We start from the raw sequence: 17,207 nt of genomic DNA, 5'->3' as shown, positions 1-17,207 counted from the left end.
AAGATAGGTTGAGGGACTTGGGACTGTTCAGCCTGGAGAAAAGGAGGTTGAGAGGGGACATGATAACCCTCTTTAAGTATTTGAAAGGTTGTCACATGGAGGAGGGCAGGATGCTGTTTCTGCTGGCTGCAGAGGAGAGGAAACGCAGTAATGGGTTTAAACTTCAAGTACAACGATATAGGCTAGATATCAGGAAAAAGTTTTTCACAGTCAGAGTAGTTCTGCAGTGGAATCGGCTGCCTAGGGAGGTGGTGAGCTCCCCCTCACTGGAAGTCTTCAAGCAAAGGTTGGATACACACTTTTCTTGGATGCTTTAGGATGCTTAGGGCTAATCCTGTGTTGAGCAGGGGGTTGGACTAGATGGCCTGTATGGCCCCTTCCAACTCTATGATTCTATGATTCTATGGTTGACCGAAATCTGAACATGCTGGGAAAGTGGGCAAATGAGAACAAGATGCAATTAAATGAGAAGTGTAAAGTTCTACATCTCGGTCACAAAAATGAGAAGCCTGCCTACTGGATTGGAGATACACTTCTGGGTAGCCCTGTGTGTGAACGTGATCATAGAATCATAGAATCATAGATTCAACGCAGGATCAGCCCTAAGCATCCTAAAGCATCCAAGAGAAGTGTGTATCCAACCGTTGCTTGAAGACTGCCAGTGAGGGGGAGCTCACCACCTCCTTAGGCAGCCTATTCCACTGCTGAACTACTCTGACTGTGAAATTTTTTTTCCTGATATCTAGCCTATATCGTTGTACTTGAAGTTTAAACCCATTACTGCGTGTCCTCTCCTCTGCAGCCAACGGAAACAGCATCCTGCCTGCCACCAAATAACAACCTTTCAAATACTTAAAGAGGGCTGTGGACTGTGAACGTATTTGTGGACTGTAAAATACATATGAGCAGACAGTGTGATGCGGCGGTAAAGAAGGCAAATGCAGTCTTGTGCTGTATTAGCAGAGGCATCACATCAAAATCACAACCCATTGGTCAGACCCCACCTAGAGTACAGTGTGCAGTCCTGGAGGCCTCACTTCAAAAAGGATGTGGGCAAAATTGAGAGACTTCCGAAGACAGCAACGAGGATGATCTGAGGCCTGGAGACCAAGTACTATGAGGAAAGACTGAGGGGCTTGGGAATGTTCAGCCTGGGGAAGAGGAGGTTGAGGACATGATAGCCCTCTTTAAGTATTTGAAAGGTTGTCACTTGGAGGAGGGCAGGGGAAAGTTCCTGTTGACAGAAGAGGATAGGACCTGCATTAATAGATTTAAAGTATGTGGAGAATGCTATCGGCTAGATATCCAGAAAAAAAAAAATACTCAGAGTAGTTCAGCAATGGAATCAACTGCCTAAGCAGGTGGTGAGCTCCCCTCACTGACAGTCTTCAAGCAGTGGCTAGACACAGTGGTCCCCAACCTTTTTATCACCGGGTACTGATCAATGCTTGACAATTTTACTGAGGCCGTTGCCTGAGCCCCTGCTCCGCTTCCTTTCCTGCCAGTGCCCCTGACTTCCCACCGCCCACTGTGGGGCGCTGCCAACAGCAGCTGCGCAGTGCCATGCTGCGAGGGAGCCCCAGCCGTGGCAGCTGCTGGAGAGCACCAAAGGTGAGCCAGCGGCAGAGTGGCAGGGTAGCCCGAGGCAGCAGCCAGGGAGGAGGACGAGGAGGAGACGCGGTCCGGTACCGACTGATCCACAGGCTGGACAGATACTTATCAAGGATGTTTTAGACTGATCCTGCATCAAGCAGAAGGTTGGACAAGATGGCCTGTATGACTCCTTCCAACTCTATGATTCTATGACTACAGCCATTTTTTCCAAGCCTTTCCAGATCCAGAAATTACTAAGCTGCCACTGTGTGACATCAGAGACATGTGACAGGAAAAAAGGAAGCCACAGTTATTAGTGTGAAGGCCAGCATTACAGGCAGCAGAGGAAGAGAACTGAAGCTAAGAACAAAGAGTTGCACCCTAGTGAAGTCAGGGTCACAAATAAATTCTCTCTATAGGTCAGTGACCCAGCTTTGCTGCCTTGCAGCTTCCCTCAACACACACAGGAGAGGGAAGGGTCATGGATCTCTATGCATGTGATAAAAATATCAAGATTCTGGGCTCCTGACCCACCAAGTAGTTCTCAGTCATCTGAAAGCCCCAATGCATGCACTGGAGACCACTGAACTGCAGTGGAAGAAGGGACCTTTACATCATGACCCCTTTATTGCCCCAAAGTGATGACAAACATTTCTCGCCAGCTTTCTCTTTAATCTTTACCCTTCTTTTACTCAGGTAGTGGAGCTGTATGGTCCAAATTCTGCGGAAACATCTGGTACCTTAACTACCCTGGCTCAGCAGAGCCCCACTGTTACCATTGCAAGCTAGAGATGGGCAAGATCCATCCAGCTCACCTTCACTACCTTCCACCCAGAGTATTCTGGGAGTTGTAGTTCCCAGAATTCCTAATGCTAACAATGAAGGGGGGGAGGAGCCTGAAGTCCATGTGTCCATCCTCAGGCACCTATTCCCTTAATTAACCCTTCTCTCAGGACTCCACTTTCCAGAAGACCATATTCCTTCCTTAAGCTATATTGCCTCGAAATTTTCTTCCAGTTGAGCTTCTACCCAAACTCTACATCTCTTCCTCTGTCCCAGTCAGCATCATACAGCCGTTTGTATCATGCTGGCCACAGATTACGTCATGCACAGCAAAAGTGACCTTCCAGTGTTCTCACAGAATCTGCATGTTTGGGTAAATACAAATGTCACATATTTTATCGCAGTTAAGCCAATCCAGAAGGACCTTGTGCAAATGTTTCTTTCCACTCTAGAGTCAATCTCTGAGAAAAAGCAAGATGCAGAAACCTGCTAAGTACAACACAGATTGGCTGCTGCTCCACATGTCAACCCAACAGCCAACCCTGGTCCTCATTTTGCTCTTTAAAAGGGTATTTAGTTGTCTCTTTTTTGTTTTCTTAATAAATACAGCAGTAAACCAACAGCGCTTAGCACAGCATTTTCAAAGACACACAGCTGCCTAGGGACCCTGCAGAAAAGGCATTTGTCCACATGTCTGTGGGCTCATGCCCTGGGCAAAGAATTCCCTGGAAGTTCAATTATTACACCTTGTCTGTCTTTACACTTTGTTAGCCTGCGATTGACCAAGAGCCCCTGAAGACGGTACAACTTTTGCTCTTTCAAATCATTTTCTCCCAGTTACCACAGCTACTGCAAACATTTTACGAAAAACCCTATTTCCCCAGCATGGAGAAAGTCACCTCTGCAGTGTGCCTTTGAAGTTCTGTAGGAAATAATCAAAATAATCCATGATCAGCACCAGACTCCTCTTCACCTCCCACACACACCCATGCCATCCCTTACAAAAAATTGCATTTGTTTCTTACAATTTTCTGTTGTTGTTTTTTGGGGGGGGAGGTTTGACCTGTATAACACCCACAAACCCAGTCACGCAGATATGTACATTTTGGATGGAGGGGGGAAATGAACAAAACCTAACAATGCTGATTTTCACCTCAGCATTGCCTTGCTGTGTAACCCACCACCAACATTTGGAACACACAGAGCCAGGAGGGCCTCAGCAACACAGTTACATTCTCCCCCCTATTTAAGGGGAATAAAATAGTTAAAAACAGGTAGAATCATAGAATGATAGAGTTGGAAGGGACCTGCTGGGTCATCTAGTCCAACCCTTTGCATTATGCAGGACACTCACATCCCTATCGCCCATCCACAGTAACCTGCCACCCCCTTGAGCCTTCCCAGAATCAGCCTCTCCATCAGATGGCTATCCAGCCTCTGTTTAAAAATTTCCAAAGATGGAGAACCCACCACCTCCCAAGGAAGCCTGTTCCACTGAGAAACCACTCTAACTGTCAGGGACGTCTTCCTGATATTTAGACGGAATTTCTTTTGAATTAATTTCATCCCATTGGTTCTGGTCCGTCCCTCCGGGGCAAAACAGAACAACTCTGCTCCATCCTCTATGGCAGTAGTCCCCAACCTTTTTTGGGCCGGGGACGGGGGGAGGGGGAGTGGAAGACCCGGGGAATGGGGGTGGGAGGTGCGGGCACAGGCGCACCAGCAGGCACAAACGCACAGAGGAGCTGCCGCACATACACGTTTGTGCCCGCTGGCGCACCTGCGCCTTCCCCTCCCCCCCGCAGTGCCGTGCTCGCTGTGCCGGGAGCGATCATGTGGGAGGGAGGGAGGCATGGGCACCAGCATGCCGGCAGGCGCAAACACGCAGGCTTGGCAGCTCTGCACCACGGGGGGGAGGGCGGCGCGCCCACCTCCCTCTCCTCTGCCACGGCCCAGTACTGAGGGCTGCACGGCCTGGTACTCGTCCACGGCCCGGGGGTTGGGGAACACTGCTCTTTGGCACCCTTTTAAATACTTGAAGATGGCTATCAGATCCCCTCTCGGTCATCTCCTCTGCAAGCTAAACAGACCAAGCTCCCCCAACCTTTGCTCATATGCCTCATTCACCATCTTTGTTGCCCTCCTCTGGACACACTCCAGCCTCTCAACATCCCTCTTCAACTGGGGTGCCCAAAACTGCCCACAGGACTCCAAGTAAGGCCGAACCAGAGTAGAGTAAAACGGTAACATCACCTCCCGTGATCTGGACACGATACTCCACGATACTCCTTTTTGTACATATTACTGCCAAGACGAGTCCTATATTGGTGTAGATGGGGTTTCCTACCTGAATGCAGAACTTTACATTTGTCCCCATCGAATTTCATTTTATTCAGTTTAGACCAGTTCTCAAGCCTATCATATGATACCTCCTATATCGCAGTTGTTCCATCTTAAGAAATATTAACCCTCACCCCATTTTCTAGCGTGAAGATGAGTAGGCTTTATACCCTGCTGTTCTTTACCTTAAGGCAGCCTTTCTCAACTTCTTTACCATTCAGGAAACCCCTGAAACATTATTCAGGCTTTGGGAAACTCCAGATCATACAGAATATGGAAGGGACCCACCCAGGGCACCTCCCCTTCCCACCCATCCCCAGGCCCAATATTGGCTGGGGGGGTTGACATGACCATATAAATGTTAAATAAATTTTAAAAAATATTTTTATTTTATTTATTATTACATTTCTAGACTGCCCCTATTGGCATGTCATCTTGAGGTGGTTCTGGCCTCAACCTGGTGGAATGAGCTCCCGGAAGAGCTAAGGGCCCTGATGGAGCTCTCAAGATTCCACACTTCCTACAAGACAGAGCACTTTCGCCAGGCGTTTGGTTGAGGCTGGGGCCCCTGGTCCCAGGAGTTACAATCAGAGGGCCCCGCCCTATGTCAGGTGGCAAGCATTTGATGCTCGGCTTGAGTTATCAGATGACCCGTATATCACCTTAGGCCATCCTGACTGCTGGATATAGAAGCAGGGAAGTTGTTGGGGGGATTTTATACCGCCTTCTTGTTGCTGTTTAAATTGTGTTGTTAAATAGTGAATTAGGATGAATAGTAAGAAACTTGATTTTGCTATGCACAAGAGGGGGACAGAGGACACTGGAGATGGTCAGGAGTTCCTTGCTGCTGGGAGAAAGTACCTGAAATTTCTGTCCCTGCTCCACAAGTGGACTGCCCAAAGACAACAGGAGGACAGAAATAAGGTAACTATGACAAAAGACCTGGAGGAAGCCATCCTAGCCTCTGAGCTGGAGGCCTCTGAAGGCACAGAGGTGCAATGAAATATGGCTATCCTCAGATGTTTAAAAGGGGCAGAACATGAAACTTTGTCCCCTTGAGGCCATCTAGATCCCTGGCAGCAACACAGTCCTAAACAAAGCTGAAGAAACAACTCCAGATTCCTTGGCAAGAATTAAACATCAGTAGCCAGACACCTAGCCTATAATCTTCTCCTCAGTGGGGGAGCTCTAGGACTGCAAAGCACTAACTTTATGCACCCTCTTAAAATCGGCGTTTTAGAATGATTTTGCATTTAACAATTATTAAGAAATTATAGCAGAGTTTCAGGAGCCAAGTTACTAATTCCTTCCATTTCTATTCTCCCGCGTTCCTAAAGACCTCCAACAACCTTCAGCCTACTTCCAATTCCACGAAGGCTCATGCAGAGCAGTACTCTTTCGCCTACGCTAGTCCATAAAGCAACTGCTGACTCACACAACCACTCTTGTTCTCCGCTGCCTTAAAGGGAAAAGAATTTCAGAGCTCAGAGCAAAATAAGCGTCTGAATACTTCACTGACAAAATGGTCCTCCCAGCCTTTCAGAACACATCTGGAAGTTCCACAGCTAGTCATAATAGTTTATCAACATATTATAGTTATAAAAAGCCATTCCTAAGCAGTACAGAGTCTAAGCAAGCAAACTCAGAAGTGAACCCCATTCAGGTCAATAGTACTTTTGCCCAGGTCAAGACACACAGGACTGCAGCCTAAGAGCACAATCCTACAAACCCTTTATGGGAGTAAGCTCCACTGAATAATAAGGAAGCTTGCCAAGCTCAAAGTGGGACCTGGAGATTTCCCAGAGTTCCCACTGATCTCCAGATGACAGAGCTCAGTTACCCTGGAGAAAACAGCTGCATTGGACTATAAGACATCCCCTCCCCGTGGAGCTCTCTCCCTCCCCAAACCCTGCTTTCCCAGGCTCCCTCCCCAAATCTTCATGAGAGAGCACCCAGCCCAAAGAGAACCACCCTAAGGGACTCACTTCTGAACCGACCTGCTGAGAATTGCTCTCTTCAGCTATTAGGTAGATCAGCACTTTTGAGGCACTACTTTCAAGAGGCATAAAATGAGTGCCCTTCAGCTATAGCCATAATCCCTGGAGTCCTTTTCCCATCTCTCCTGGCTCCATCCAAGATCTTTGCCTACATATGCTGGAGTCCCAACCACACTTCAGTATACAATCATTGCACATACAGCCAGTCCTACACTATGTGTCCACAGAAAAAGCACAATTCATGGCAACTGTCTTAGGTTTCAAGCAACTGTTCTAGGTTTGCCTTTTGGGTCAGGCTTCATCTTATGAATCCTTCTGGACTCTTACTTCTCAACCGGGCGCACTCAGTAGGGACTGTGGAGATTCTTGCTCCAACACCCAACTGGAGGCAACAACCCAGGGCCTCAGTACTCCCAAACCCAGACTGCAGTTAGAGTGCATCCAGCTTCCCTCTTTATTTCTTCCACTTCCTTCTCCCCAGAGTATTCTGGGAAATTTAGTTCCTAGAGGGTCTGTTATAAAACAGGTGAGCCCCTAAGACCAGAAAGTCTAGCAACCAAAATGACCTTAATTGTACCACTGCAGTAGCAGCCTCCAGCATCTCTGCACACAGACATTTGTTGGGGCTGGATACAATATGCCAATAAATAGACCAGGCGTGATCTTTTCCACAATGTGCTTTGAGACAGTCTGTTCCAGACATCGCAAGCGGCCCCACACCTTTCTTCTTATGGTCTATACAAGTACTTTGCCTGTACTGGATTTCTCTAAACAACTTCTACTATCACTAAACTTTAATGTACTGAGAACAGACCAGGTTTGCTTAAGCACAATACCTGTATCAAGACCCTACTGCTTCTCTGAAGCACTCCACTGTTAAAGGTTTGAGGAAGCACATCAGAATCAATGGCAAGGCTCAGACCAAGGTTGTTAAGGCAGACCACGAAGGCTGGGGGGGGAGAGGATGTCCTGGTAATGCAAGAAGAGCTGACATTAGATCATAGGTGCCCAACCTTTTGGAGTCACAGCATGGTGGGCACAGTGACAAAATGGCCACACCCACAGGCGGAGCCAGCCACAAAATTATTGCTGCAGCTTAACTTCAGTCACTCAGTGAAGATCTTTGTGGTGTGGCAGCAGGTGGCTGCCCAAGCAACATTTTCAAAATCTTCACAGCCTTTCAAATTTCCAATAGCCAATCAGAAAACCCTACCTGGCCCTGGCCACTTCCTAAAAACATTTGGCAGGCTCCATTCAAGGAGTGTGGTATGCACGTGCCATGGCTCCCATGGGCCCTTGGGGACCCCTGCAGCAGATGGTTTGAGGCGGGGGGGGGGGGGGTTGCCAGGGACAGCAGTAAAGGGCTTTGGGAAGCAAAGTGTATAGAAGGAAATGGACACGAGGGCAGGACTGAGGTGCACTTCCCTCCCCACTGTTGAGCGTCCCTTGGGCCTTTATGGCCAAGTATGAGAAGTGGGGCCCAAAAAAAGGAAAGAGCATTTCCATCTGACCTTCTCACGTTGCCTTCATCCCCCTCCCTTCCCCACCGACACACACATTTCTCTGGGTCTCCACTTGTTGCTCAGCCATTCTCAGCGGGGGGCCAGACTCTGAGCCCCCCCCAGGACCCTCTGCGCATGTGCGGAGTGCTTTCGCCTCATCTCCCAGGGACCACGACCGGATCCCACGCGAAGCCACGAGCCCTGTGGCCTTTGCCAGGAGAGCGAAACGTTCCGGCCAGCTGCCGGCTGCACGGCTGGTCCCACGCGCTGGCGGCCGGGCCACGAGACGTCCGTCTGGACCACTGGGCCGGCGCTGGCCCCAAATCCGCGCAGCGCGACAGGCCCTGGGGCAAAGGCAGAATGAGAAAGCATCTCCGCGACGCCTCGGCCCGCCAACTGAGGCTGCAGGCGAGGCCACCCCTTATTGCCATGACCATGACCATGGTTATTGTATATATATATATATACATCCCGGTATTAGCCACGGCGGCTCCTTGCCAGATGGGCAGGGGGCTGGATGGGGGATCCGAAATTGGGGACGGGGCAAAGGCTCCGGCAGTCGGGGGCGCCCATCTCCCCCCCCCCGCCCCCCGTGGCTGGGTCGGGCCTGCCGAGGCCTCTGGTGCCCCGCTCGCTCCCTCGCTCGCCTGCGGCCCCCTCCCCCGCCCTGGGCCCCCGCGGCCAGGTTACCAGCAGGGAAGGAGCGGCGGTCGGCGGTCGCTCGCTCGCCTCCTTCCCTCTTGGCCTGTCCCTTGCAGCCTCCGGGCTCGCCGGCAGCTCGCTGGGCTCCGTGCGGGGCGCGCCTCGCTCATGCGCTGGGCGGCGCGGACGGGGCTGGCTGAAAGGCAGACGGGCCACCTCGTCTGGCTCCGGCGCAACGCTCTTCCCTCCCCCTTTTGTTCGGCAACGGGAAGGAGGGAAGGAGCGCCGGCCGGGCTGGCCCCGCTTCAGCCGCTCGCCTCCCCGCCCACCACTCGCAAGCCTGCCTCGCCCTGGCGGTCCGGCCCTGCAGGGCTGGCGGGTCGCCCCGGGTGGCCTGGAGGGACGGAGGATCTGCAAAGGAAATCCCATGGGGAGGAAGGGGGGCGGCGGGGGAGCCCTTAGAGTATTGGGGGGGGGGGGGATCTGCCCTCTCCTCCTTGAATCAGTGCCAGAGGATATGGATTATTCTTGGCTGCAGTGCTCCTTTTTGTTATTCTACTGGTTTTAGTGCTCTTGTTTGTTTTTGTTTTTTAATCCAGTGTATTTGTGTATTCCTCTCATGGCTTTGCATTGTTTTGATCTTGAGCCGTTTACTGTGTGGAATGATCCCTCCAGCGCTTCCAGGAACAGGCACAATCCATACCGCCCCTTGCAGCAGAGTACATAATGGCTGCATCAGAAACCATCTTGAGAAAAGGGGTTGTCGAGCAGCATTTGGTGTGTGTAAACCGTCAAAATGTTTGTGAACATTCCTTGACATCATTGTTCCACCCCAGTTGTGTCTCTCTAGAATGTCCCGTATCTTCTGTACATAGTAAAGAGGCTGCCAAGTGTGCAAGAAATGCTCAGTTCTTTCTGCATTGTATTGAGCTTATGCCAGTGATGCTGATTGGCTGAAGAGCTGGAGGTGATGTCAGGGAATGTTCATAAACATTGTGACAGCTGGAGCACCAGCACAATCAAAAGGTTTATCAGCTGGTGATCCTGAAGAAAAGAAACGTTGTCAGTTGGACTAGACCAGGGTTTCATGAAACCCTGGCGTTTCTTGACAGCCGTGGAAGGGTTTCCAAAATGGGTGGCAGTGAATTAATTTAAACTTTTCTTTTAATTTGCCAAACATTCATCATCTGTAAAAGGTAAAGGTATCCCCTGTGCAAGCACCGAGTCATGTCTGACCCTTGGGGTGACGCCCTCCAGCGTTTTCATGGCAGACTCAATACGGGGTGGTTTGCCAGTGCCTTCCCCAGTCATTACCGTTTACCCCCCAGCAAGCTGGGTACTCATTTTACCGACCTCGGAAGGATGGAAGGCTGAGTCAACCTTGAGCTGGCTGCTGGGATCGAACTCCCAGCCTCATGGGCAAAGCTTTCAGACAGCTGCCTTACCACTCTGCGCCACAAGAGGCTCATCAGCTGATTTGACCATAAATGGTCATACCAACCTGCCACCCTCCCAAAATGGCCAATGAAGGGCCAGTAGGGGGTGGTGAGGGGAGGGGTCATGGGTGGTGTTCAATATGTGGGTTCGTGGGAAGAATGCCAGGCTAAAAAACGGCTCTATTACTGATCTCAGTAGTGCGTACATGTTGTAGCAGGTGACAAGAAGACTGAGATCCCCTTCAGAAAGGGTCTGTCCATCCGTGTGTGTAATTGGCCAGATTAGCATTGATTGGTTTAAAGTGATTGGTCAGTTATCAGGGCCCCAATCACCATCCCTTTCAGAAGGGAGGCTTTTCCTACAAGCAGTATGGTCAGGGCAAAGGTAGACAAGATAAAGAAGGGGAAGGTAAACATAATAGAGCATGACTCACAAGCCATTCTAGTGGAGGGGCAGGGAGCTGGACCTTTACAGCAACCTCTGGGTCTCTCACCAAACAGAACAATGGGCCGCAGATGTAGTTACACTAGATTACAAGATAAATTTTAAAGCCTCTCACCAGGTCATTTCCTTCCCTTCCCAGTCATGTACAGCCCCGACAAGAGGTCCAGGACTTTACATTGATCATCTTTTGGAAATGCAGACAATAGAAGCAGTGCCTCAGTCAGAATGTGGGCTTAGAATATACTCGCTCTTCTTTCCCTTACCCAAGCACAACAGTGATTGGTGTGTGATTCTAGATCTGAAGTACATCTACAACTTCATATGCCTCAAACACTTCCAGATGGAAACTCTATGTTCTATCTCCATAATGCTCCATGGTGTCTTTAGATTTGGCAGAGGCATATCTGCAAGTACTCATTTTTCTGGGTCACTGATGTTTCCTCAGGTTCTGCTTCAAAGACAAGTATTTCCAATACAAGGCAATGACCTTGGTCCCATGGTCCCAAGAGGGTTCACCAAACTCCTCGTCAATCTGGTCGTAAGCCTCAGACAACAGAGTATACATCTCCATCCTTATTTTGACAACATTCTCATCTGGGTATCGTCCTGCCATTGGGCAATACAACACACTGAGATGACCATAGTGCAATTGAATGAGTTTTGGTTGGTGGTGAATGCAAAAGTGCACAGATACCATCTCAGGAACTGGAACACTTCAGGGTTCTCATCAATACCCACTAGAATTGAATCTTTCTGCCAGACAAATGCACAGCCAAAACCAGGGAGAAGTCCCTGCAGGTTATCAGGAGCAGGTCAATTTTGCTGCTACATCTAACAAGCTTGCTGGGCCTCCATTGCCAAATGAAGAAACACCGTTGGTTTCTTGTAGAAATACACCCAAAGGAAACGAAACCAATAGGCAAAAGGTTGTGTCTTCTAGAGCAGGGGTAGTCAACCTGTGGTCCTCCAGATCAACCCCCGGTCTAGGGACCGGGACCGGGACCGGTCCGTGGATCAGTCGGTACTGGGCCGCAGTTCCTCCTCGTCCTCCTCCCCGGCTGCTGCCTCAGGGGCTGCCCTGCAACTCTGCCGCCAGCTCACCTTTGGTGTTCTCCAGTGGTCGCCATGGCTGGGGTCCCCCTTGGCATTGCATTGCATGGCAGTGCACAGTTGCTGCTGGCAGCACCCCCCACTGGGTGGCAGGAAATCAGAGGTGCCAGTGGGAAAGCAAGTGGAGCAGGGGCTCAGGCGGTGGGAACGTCCCTCGGCAAAAGACTACACCCCCCCCCCGGGCCTCAGTAAAATTGTCAAGCGTTGACCGGTCCCTGGTGATAAAAAGGTTGGGGACCACTGCTCCAGATGTCCATAGACTACAATTCCCAGGAACCTCTGTCAGCAAACAAATGGGAATTGTAGTCCATGGACATCTGGAGGACCACAGGTTGACTACCCCTGTTCTAGAGATTTATTAAATCCTAAATATTGCGAACATGGAAGCTATCCTGGAGGGCATCTTTGGCCTCTGCAATTTCTAAGACCATACAAACATCAAATTTAAATTCTGGTGAATCCCTTCCTGACAGTCCCAATGACGATCAAACACAGTCTTTCCTGGTGGATCAAAACGATCTTTCCATGCTTCTTCACATGTTTCATGTATTGTTCATATGTTCTATGTAAACCGCCCTGAGCCTCCGGGGAGGGCAATATATAAATATAATAAATAAAAATAAAAGAAAGAAAGAAAATAAAATCCTATGGAGAAGGAATGTCATAAATTGGACATCTGAAAGGCACTTAACATTTCCTAAATAGGACATAGAATATTAGGAAGACAGTTTGTTCATTATGACCAGTCCACTTAATGTGGGTACAAAAATGTCCACAGCAGCTATTAGCAGGTGCCGAAGATCTTGCATTATTGAAGCCTGTAGAGTTCAGAAACTGCCAATTCCACAAGGTATTACAGTTCACTCTTGTAGGAGCACAGCAACTAATGAGGCTTTCAGAAATCAGGCTTCTGTGAAGGTAGCATGCAGGGTGGCAATGTGGTCCTCCATTTCAACATTTGTCCGTCACTACAAGCCGAATGCTTACAGTTCTGCTGATACCTCTTTTGGCAGAAGGGTCTTGCAACATATCATGAGTCCAGACCATGGTGACCTGCCTGGGACATAGCCATCACTCTTAAAAGTCCTGATGCAGATGCCCTCCCCTCAGAGGGAGAATGAATATTGGTTACACAGCAAGAAGGGCCCTTCTCCTCTGAGGTAGGAGGTGCATTTGGTCCCATCCACTTGATTGCAATTGAAAAAAAGAAAGCAAATCGGGAACAGTTGGGGGTATGCGGAGCACCTTCTACTTTGCAATCTTCCTTCCTATTCTCTCTTTTTATACTGTAGTTGAGTTTATAGTACTTGTTAAATTCATGGTTAATATATGTTTTTAAAGCTTCTGGAATTTCAAACTGGAGCAAGGTCAGATCCCACCAGGAAACCCTGTCAAAGAAGTATTTGCCTCCCTACCAACAGGCAAGAATCAGCCCGATGCAGATGCTCTCCTACCTCATAGGAGAAGGACCCTTCTCAGTAGGTAACCAATGGCCATTCAAGTTTTGATGTGAAATAACTAGGCAACATCTTGATAGGAGACTTCTCATTTGTTTTTATATTTTTCTGCCACTTTTATGTTGTTATTTTGTTTTGCCACTTCTCCAGGACACTCACCAAATATGTGGATTAGGCCTCATCAGGTTAGCCCCTTGCTGGACAGCCACCACACAAATGCAAACACACTCTAGAAATGTGGTGTCTGGGGATCTCCCTTCCCACTACTAATCTTTCCAGTGCAGGAGAGTGGGCATGGGGACACAACTGATGCTTGCTTATTTGATGCTAACAAACCTGCGTTAAGGAAAGGGGGGGGCTCAGTGTGATCCCCACTTTGGTTTGGGAACAGGCAACACCACTGTATTCTGTATTACCCCAAATATATTCTGCAGGCAGGAAAAGCAAGTGCTTCATCCATCTTGAATTACTTCGTGCATCAGACCATATTTGTCCACTTCTGCTTTCTGAACTGGCAGGTTATTAAAGAACATGGTGTCAGCCTGACCATAGTGCTGGTTGCGCAGTGTGCTGTCGCATGAATAATATGATTTCAGTGTGGCTCAGCAACCTTCAAACCATCCTAATTTGTAGCTGCAGCTTTAATTTCTTTGGAGAGCAAAGCGACAGCTTACTTCATTCTTGTGCACAAGGAAATGCACGGTGCACGGGGTTCTGAGATGTTTTCCTGTCAGAGGAACGGGGTTGCATTTTCTGCTTATAACACTTGATCCTTAAAATGCATAAAGATAAGTCACTCGTGAAAGTGCCATAACCACTCAGTTCAGATTTTAAAAGCAGGCTGCATACTTGTTCCCTGTTTTAAGGGAGGATGTAAATTCTCCATTATCCCTTCTGGATCTGAAGGCAGACTAGAAAATTAAGGGCCATTTTGCACGGCTTCAAAGTAGCACAATGGTTGCTAATTGGAAACGCTACTAATTTGCCATAACCCACGACGTCGTAGACAATCTGCAACAGTCCTGCAACCGACCCGCAAAAAGCGCTTCATTGTAGCGCTTCTAGGGGAATCCAGAAAAGTGGATTCACCCTCCGGATAGCGATACAGTCCTGCAACCAATCTGCGACAATAGCGCCAAAGACTTGTGCGTTACCATTGTTGCGGGTTCTTCAAAGTCCCTCCTCCCGAGCCTTTCCTCCAAACTTCCGGCGAACTGTCCGCCATTTTTTTTTCTCCGAGCGAGCGGGGATCAACGAGGCAACGAGACAGCGACTGGCTTTCAAGCACGATCACTTTCGGAAATTCTGCCCGGACACCACAAGAGTATTTCAAAAGCACAGTGGCACACACCGTCACGTTCCAAACATTTGCCCAAAGCTTAAAACCTCGTCTACCTTCGGCCAGTACTAGCGGAGTCAACGTACAGGGAGCATTTTAAAAAACTTTCCTCTGAGCGTGCCAACGAACGTTCGCCGCTCGCAGTCTCCTGTTTAGATTAGTGGGGTTCAATAGATATGATTCGAGGTGATACCATGAGGGGCGGTTTATGTGTAGTGGGTCTTTGTGTGGTTCCAGGTACGTGGTTGTGCTTGGGTGCGGACAACCCCTTCCATCGGCGGCTAGACCTCCGGCAAGCGGAGTCGCCGTCCACCGTTCATTTTAAAAAACTTTCCGCTGAGCGTGCCAACGAACTTTCACCGCTCGCAGTCTCCTGTTTAGCTTAGAGGGGTTCAATAGAAATGATTCGAGGTGATATCATGAGGGGCGGTTTATGTGTAGTGGGTCTTTGTGTAGTTCCGGGTGCGTGGTTGTGCTTGGGTGCGGACAACCCCTTCCATCGGCGGCTAGACCTCCGGCAAGCGGAGTCGCCGTCCACCGTTCATTTTAAAAAACGTTCCGCTGAGCGTGCCAACGAACGTTCGCCAGTAATATGTCATTGATTTATGCTTTGGTTGGTGAATATTATTGGGGAACTGTCGCGTACCGCTGCACTTGCTCTCGGTTTTACATCGGCATGCGTTTTTGTAATGGCGGACATTTCAGTAAAATGGCTCCCGCTGCATATACAAACTGCTCTTCTCGCGTGTAGACGAATCAGCGCATGCGAGAAGTCAAACAACAAGGGCGCTAATCTGGCCATTAGGGGCAGATCCTGTTCCCGCGCGAGGAGTTTTGAACGTGACATGTGACCTCATGTGGCCAATGTGCGTGTCCCCTACTGCCCTCCACCAATCAGGAGCCGGCTAGTCCCTTTGTCTTTGTGTGCGGGAAGGTATATGATCCGTTGCACCCTGCACCTCGCACCACCTCCATTTTGCTCAGCTACTCGCGAAGGCACCATGGAATCTTCTTCGCAAGCGTCGTCCGTCCCGGCAACCGGCCGTGGGCCAACATGGAGGGACGCGGAGATCAGGGACCTGATCGCGATTTTCTCGGAAGAGAAAATCCAGGACGCCTTCCAGTCCTCGCACAGGAATCGGGAGGTCTTTGAACAAGTGGCCATCAAGATGCATGCCCTGGGCCACAACAGGACCGGCCTTGAATGCCGGTCAAAAACAAAGACCATGCGGGCGGAGTACATGCGGGCCGTGAACCACAACAAGGGTTCCGGCAACGCTAAAGTGACCTGCCCGTACTTCGAGGAGCAGTGGCCACTCTACGGCGACGGGGACGGAGCCGGCAGGCCGAAGCGCGTCGGGAGGAGCCTGAAGGTGGTTCGGAAGCCGGCTGCCCCGGTGGAGGAACCACCCGCTGAGGAGGATCCCGGCGAGGGCACCTCGTCCACCGTCCGGCCTCCACCCCCGGTCCAGCAACGAGGCGCGGACATGGTGGTGCTGGACCTACTGGCCATCGCTCCTGGGGAGCCTGAAGAGATTCCTCAGCAGACGCCCCTTGCCTCCGGTAAGCACTTTTATTTTTATTTTATGTTTAATTTCGAGCAAATGTGTGTTCTGACGTTTGGGATTCGTTTTCTCGTGTGTTCGTTGCAACGCATAATATGCTAGGATGTTTGTGGATTGCTTGCTATGGTGGCTTTTTAAAACAGTAGTGTTTAACCTACAACCCAAAAAGTTTTGCAGCATGCCTCAGCCATAGGCCTTCTGCAGTGCTTTAGCCACTACTTTGGGAGCTTGCTGTGTGGTTCAGGTTGTATGTTTGCTCCTTTTTCACTATTGTAAGCCGTGTGTTCGTTGCAACGCATAATATGCTAGGATGTTTGTGTACTGCTTGCTATGGTGGCTTTTTAAAACGGTTATGTTTGACCAAGAACCCAAAAAGTTTTGCAGCATGCCTCAGCCATTGGCCTTCTGCAGTACTGTAGCCACTACTTTGGGAGCATGCTGTGTGGTTCAGGTTGTATGCTTGCTCCTTTTTCACTATTTTCTGCTCTTGTCCACAGAGACACAGATGCCAGGGACGGGGCCCCTCGAGTCTCCAGCGGCGGTGGACGAGGACAGTGACTCTGGGGCATCAACAAACGTTGGTAAGTATCAGTTGCAATAAGGGGGGGGGGGTTTAACTGCTTTGTGCTTTTCTGTTTGTGCAGGGCAGCAGCACTGCTAAGAGACAGAAGAGAGTCCCTCTACGTTGCTGCTTTAGGGTTTGAAGCTTGCTTTGCCACACTTTGGTCCTAGATCCTTCTTTTTTTCCTTCTTCGCAGATTTCATACCTGGGACGCAGGAGGAGGAGGAGCGTGGGCTGGCTGGACCTCCTGCCCAGCGCAGGCGGATACAGATCCAAGATGGTGAGCGTGCATGAACTGTTCCTTTCGAGCCATGGCTGCAGGACAATGTCGCAAGCCACTAACCGTGTGCTCCCTTTTTATTGTTGTGAGTCTTGCTGTGAAAGTAGGCAAAGGAAAAAGCCCACCATGGGCAAACAAACACTAACCATGTGCTCC

General features: G+C 49.6%; 1 protein-coding gene across 4 annotated transcripts in view; it reads right to left on the bottom strand.

Moving 5' to 3' along the window:
* Positions 1–9,206, bottom strand: part of MPP3 (MAGUK p55 scaffold protein 3) — a 154,889-nt gene extending 145,683 nt beyond the window's left edge. For 2 of the 4 annotated variants that reach the window (XM_077312864.1, XM_077312866.1), the window contains exon 1: positions 8,906–9,205. The gene's annotated coding sequence lies outside the window, so the exon portion shown is untranslated. Of the gene's footprint in view, positions 1–7,549; positions 7,602–8,905 lie in introns of those variants that run through there. The other 2 variants (XM_077312867.1, XM_077312865.1) reach the window with 2 other exon arrangements.
* Between the last annotated feature and the right edge of the window lie 8,001 nt (positions 9,207–17,207).

The sequence above is a fragment of the Paroedura picta genome, chromosome 16 (assembly GCF_049243985.1).
Source record: "Paroedura picta isolate Pp20150507F chromosome 16, Ppicta_v3.0, whole genome shotgun sequence".
Lineage (NCBI taxonomy): Eukaryota > Metazoa > Chordata > Lepidosauria > Squamata > Gekkonidae > Paroedura > Paroedura picta.
The sequence above is the reverse complement of the archived record's forward strand: the minus strand, read 5'-3'. Positions and strand labels throughout refer to the sequence as shown.